Genomic DNA, 6,003 nt, shown 5'->3' on the forward strand with positions numbered 1-6,003 from the left:
AGGTACAATGAGTAGAAGAATATGTACACAGACCTCGCTTTTGCCACCTGTAAAATGGCTGGTGATCATGACACCAAGGCAGGGCTAGCAGTCAGGGTCTGGATTACATCATTAAGATACTTCTCCTCCTGCCATTCAGTTACTGTAAAACATCATGCTTCTTACTTAGAGCATGTCTTGTTCTACACATCATCCCTTCTCAATTTGTACTGGACTCCTCACCCCCCCAACCCCCAATAAACGTGTGGGACCTGTAACCAGGATGTCATAGCTCAAAATACATAGTTAAGTAGCCAGTAGACAAACCAAATGGCTTAACTGGGAGTGGAAATGAGGACAAGGCTCATTTCTAAGTAGAATGTAAAAGAATGAAAGAGAATATTCTTAGCTGAGAAAATGGATTTCATACTCTACTTGCCAACATTTGCAAATCCTTTTGAAAAGACCTTGTTTCTCATAAAGAATCAGCATGGGTGTACAGGAAACAGCACTGCATTTGGACCCAGAAACCCTACATTCAAGTTGCAAGTCCCACCTTTACTAGCACTGTGACCCTGGAAAAACCATGCCCTAAATCCCAATGCTCTTGTCAGTGAGAATCTCTTAAGAGAAAGAAACATGTTTCTTCCTGTCTCTGAGCCCGGAGTGCATACAGCACCTGACCCCGCGTCAGAGAGAAATGCCCATTGCTGACCAGTGATCAGCAACTTACGAAACAAATGACCTCTGTCAATTCTGAAGACTTATTCAGAGGTGATTAGTGACCGGCTTATTTAATTTCCATAAGCACAGTGCTGTATTTGCTCTGGAAAGAAAAGAAAGGAAAGAAAGGAAAGAAAGAAAGAAAGAAAAAAGAAAAGAAAGAAAAGAAAGAGTAAGGGAGAAAGAAAAAGAGAGGAAGGAAGGAAGGAGGGAGGGAGGGAGGAGATAGAGAGAAAGAAGCAAAAGGAAAAAGAAAAAAGATGCCCACGATTGAAGGCTCCAACTGGAGCATTTTATGTAAATGTAATCTGGATCTAGCCCAACCCACCCATAATGTTGTGACTCCATTAAATGAGGTGAAACCAGCCCGGCAAAATGCTCCGCTCTGATTAATAACCTCATCGGTGAGTTTCCACATTCTAATATGTTCCATTTTGAAAAACCTTTCTAGAAGCTTTTCAGAATCAGTTGTAAAATAAGTGCAAGAGGAACACTGTCAAAATTCTTGTAGGGTAGTGTTTCATGAAAAAAAACTAAACTTTTAAGACTGAAAGAGCTAGAAAGTCTACAGAAAAAAAAAATGACAAGGAACTACCTCAGGACTATTTTATATATATTTTAATGTATAATATAATATATGTATATTATATGTATGTAATAATGTATATCACATACATATGATACATGAATATAATGTATACCTATGTATTAACATATATAATATTTTACATGTCAGATTATATAAATATATATTATATAATCTATTCTATAGGATACGGTCCTTATTTAATAAAACAATTTTGTTCCAAAAGTGTTTAAGAAAGTTCTTTGGATTTCAAAACATTTTTGTTAGCAAATGCAATGATGGTTAGGTGTGCTGTTAGGAAACCACAAAAGCATATTACATCCATAATCGAACTGTATAATGATAAAATCACTGATAAAAACAGTACAAACACATCAATTTATTGAGTACTTACTATGCTCCAGGACTGTGCTAAATGCTTTCCATACCTGATTTGACGCACTGATAACCTACCAGGGAGGTACCATGAGCCTAGTCACAGGTAAGGAAAACAAAGCTGGGGAAGTTGTAACTTTCCTAGCTCACATGCCTACTCAGTGACTGAGGGAGGAGGGGGCATGTTTGTCTGACATACATTTTAAACACTTCTCTGAGATTATTGGATTCTGCAGGATTCTCCCCTCCTTTCCTCCAGCTCAGAAGAAGAGGTATTTTCCCTGTTGGGGGCCTTCCTTCCCCTGACTCTCAATCCCGTCTCCTCTCGCCTCCTTAGGAGTTCACTCCATCCAATATCTCCTCTCGCAGTTTTTCTTTAACTCTTTCCTTCTCTACTTGCTGCTTCCTCTCAGCCTATACATCTGCTTAGGTCTCTTTCATCCTAAACAAGCAACAAATGAAACTTCCCTTGGGACATTTGCCTCTGTTAGTGGCTGCTTAGCCGAGATTCTTTTTTTTTTTTTTTTTTGCGGTACGCGGGCCTCTCACTGTTGTGGCCTCTCCCGTTGCGGAGCACAGGCTCCGGACATGCAGGCTCAGCGGCCATGGCTCACGGGCCCAGCCGCTCCGCGGCATGTGGGATCTTCCTGGACCGGGGCACAAACCCGTGTCCCCTGCATCAGCAGGCGGACTCTCAGCCACTGCGCCGCCAGGGAAGCCCTCCGCCGAGATTCTTGACACCTCCCCTCCTAGGACCCTCCCATCAGCGCCTCCCAGCCTTGTCATCCTCCTTCCATTGTGTGGATCCCCTAGCCAGCTCTGGTCCCTAATGACAGCGCTGCTGCCAGCCCCAGTGAGCACCCCCCGTCCTCACCTTGCCCCTGCTGCATTTGACCCCAAGTCCTCCCTACTTCTCGAACCCCCTAACCCCATAGCTTCTGTGGACAGCACTGTCTTGTCCGTGGTCTTCCTAGCAGGCCTACTTCTTTGTGGCTGCCTCTTCCTTTATTTTTACTGAATGGGCTCCTGCTCTGACTGCTCTTATCACTGTTTGCATTCCCTCAGATTAACCCCATTCACACATTCTTTCAACTCCCTTTTTTTCCCCCCTCCCACTAAAAATTCCAGAGTCTGTGTTCCTAGTCCTAACAATCTGCTGGACATCTCCAGATTAATGACCCGCAGAGGTTTCAGAGAACCAGAACTCAACTCCTTACTCCCCACCCTCATGACTGTCCTGTGTCCTCCCCAGCCCTTCCCCCTTCATCTCTGTTTCAATGGACACCAGCATCAGCCACCTACGTGTCCAAGCTGGAATCAGAACTACTGGAGTTTATAGTCTCTTGGGAGAAGTCAACATTAATCAATTATATCAGAAATTAAAATGGAACACTTTATGTCTCAGGTTTGGCTCAGGTCTCAAAAAGCTAAAACAAGCAATAGATGGCAAGTGCCCCATTTTCCAAACTGCAAGGAGATACCTAATAATAGTCTGATGACCTCCCTCTATCCTAACACCCACCTTAAAACTATAGGTAATTGTAGTGAGGTGGATGGGCCTAGAGTCTGTCATAAAAAAAAAAAAGAAAAAGGAAAATCATCCCAGACTCCTCCCTCTCCCTTTCCCTACTGGCCTCATACAATCAGCCCCACTAATCATCCTGAATTTGTCACCTTCTCTCCATCTCTAATGTAATGACTTCATCATCTATTTCCTAGATTATCGTCCCAGAGCAATCTTCCTACCTCCTTTTCACCAGGTCCAATTCTTCCTCTAAGAACGAAACATAAATCTGAATGCTTAACTTCCCTATGTAAAATCCTTTAGAGCTCTAAATTGCCCGCTCCTTAGCCAAGAAGGACCACCTGTGACTTGTCACCTCTCTAAGTCTGCAGTCTCATCAGTCCTGACCATGATCCTTCAGAGTGACTCTCTCTTAACATTGACCTGATGGAAATGTCCTGCACCCCAAACTCTGGTTCCCGAGGCCATGCCTTTACTCACAGTTTCCTCTATCTGGAATGTTATCCTCTCCCATCTGAAACTCACTCATTCTCCAGTACATTTCTCAGCAAGCCTATCTTCCAGGAACTATAACCAAACTTCCCCCAAAGGGGGCTAGAAGCCCTTCCTTCATACTCTGTAGCATCAGCATTCCCACTACTACCACACCCAGCGTGCTGTTTTGTCATTATTTCTCTTTCTGCCTGTCTTCCTGGACAGCGTGTTCATTGAAAGCAGCAATCCCACCTTGTTCATTTCTGTATCTCCAGTGTTGAGCAAGATGCATACCACTGAGTGAATTTTTGTTGAGCTCAATTGGATTTGTTAAGTTAACCCTAAACTGGGGTTTTTAGAATGAGCACTGATCCATGGCAGGTACTTCAGTAGGGTCAGAAGAAGCTAAGCTAATTTGGAGATATCCCAGTGGTGAGAAAGACCTCTCCTGACCCCACTGGCTATGGCAGTGTCCACTGTGAAGCCAGAATACAGCAGCACTGCCTTGGTGACTCAGATCCACGGGCGGGGGCGGGGGGGATGGGAGGGGAGTGCCCAGGAGAAGCTCTCCTCCTTGGAGAGGGAAGTGAGTCTTCTCAACTGCTCTGTGTCTCTCCTGTGTACTCTTTGTTTGAAGGTGTTAGCATACTTTCTCTGCTAGAGGAAGTCATTCATTGCTAGTCCAAACTCTGCCTTGGAACATGACCTCAGCCTTTGGCCCCCTGGTTAATAATCAGAAGTGCCTGTTTCAAATCTTGGGGAAAGAAGTTCCTGCAATCACTTCTCTGCCACATTTTGCCTATAAATTAATCCATCAAGAAGGTGGTGTTTCCTCCTGGCTCTTAGGGGATTCACACCACTTATGCAAACTCCTGGCGGCTTGAGTCTGAGTTTGGATGCCCTAATGAGTTCAGGAGGAGAGCTCTTTAAATGACAGGCTCGTATTTGCATATAGAATGGTAGCGCAGGCAGCAGTGGGATCTTAGGTCTGCCTTCCCCTCAAGTGGCCCCCGTGTCCTCACGCTAAGGGAGGGAAGCTCAAGTGGTCTGTCAAGTTGCCTGAACTCTGTTTGCTAATTCTCCATTTTCATTTCTTAGAAGACTCCAGTGAATCTGAGTACGTTAGACCCCATTCAGCCTCCTTGTAATGCATTTAATCATTCATTCATTTATTCATCCATCATCATTACCATCATGCCCCTGCTCTGTGCCACAGAACCAGCAGTCACAGAAGGGCAGGACTACCAAGGGAGGGGCTGGCATTCTGGCTGTGCTTCTTTCCAGGCTGTGCTTATGGACACCTTCATGAGGTGAGGATGAGATGGTAGGGAAAGCAATTCGTATCTACTGAGCGGTGGAGATCAGGGATGACAAATGGATGGCACACCTTCTGGACTCATTCCCACAGTGCTCATGGAAAGTAATGAATGTGAGGGGCATGCAAGTTAAGACACATTTGCTATTCCTAGTGCAGATGGAAGGAGTGTGAGTTGGTGGAAATGCTTGGTCTTAGGGTAATCACATGTAACCCTACCACTGTATGTGACTTTGGAAAAGACATTTAAACCCTCTGAGCTTCAGATTCCTCAACTGTAAAGTGAGGATAATGGAATCTTTCAGGGTTGTTCCCAATGATTCTGTGAACTAATGTATGTAAAGAACCTTGTACATTGCTTGGTACCAAGTAAGTGCTTTATAAATGTTACTCACTTTCTCCTCTACACCACAGTTTTAACCCCTTTGAGGCATACAAAGACGACTAAGACAAGACACTAAGTTTTGTTCTTTCAAACAGATTACCAGGTACTTAACTTAAAAATAAAGGACAATCTATTAACTTAAAAATAAAGGACAATCTATGTTAAACACCAAGAAAGTAGTGCCCTCAGGGAGTTCAGAAGGCAAGATGTGAGCAGAAGTAAAGATAAAGCTGTGGAGAGGACCTAGAATAAATAAAAGATAGATGAGATAGATGGTTGGACCGATGGATGGATGGATGGATGGATGGATGGATGGTTGGGCAGACAGATAAATTGATAGATGATAGATTGATGTAGGCAGATAGACAGATGGACAGACATGTTAGAAGGACTCCTGTTATTATTAGGTAGATGAGAGGGATGGGTGGTTAAATGGTTTGTCAAAAGGCCTAAAGGCATGGATACTCAATGGAGAGTAGTAAGTCTGTATAGAAGGTTTGCAGATATGGTAAGAGAGATATAGTTGGAATAGTAATTTAGCAGCAAATGGTATAGAATCAAAGCATCCTGTGCCTGAGCTATCAAATAACCAAATTCCTGGTCCATGTAGGAGTCCTGTTAACAGCATCCCAGCATGAGTG

This window comes from Mesoplodon bidens, assembly GCF_964165515.1.
Source record: "Mesoplodon bidens genome assembly, chromosome: 2".
Taxonomy (NCBI): Eukaryota; Metazoa; Chordata; class Mammalia; order Artiodactyla; family Ziphiidae; genus Mesoplodon; species Mesoplodon bidens.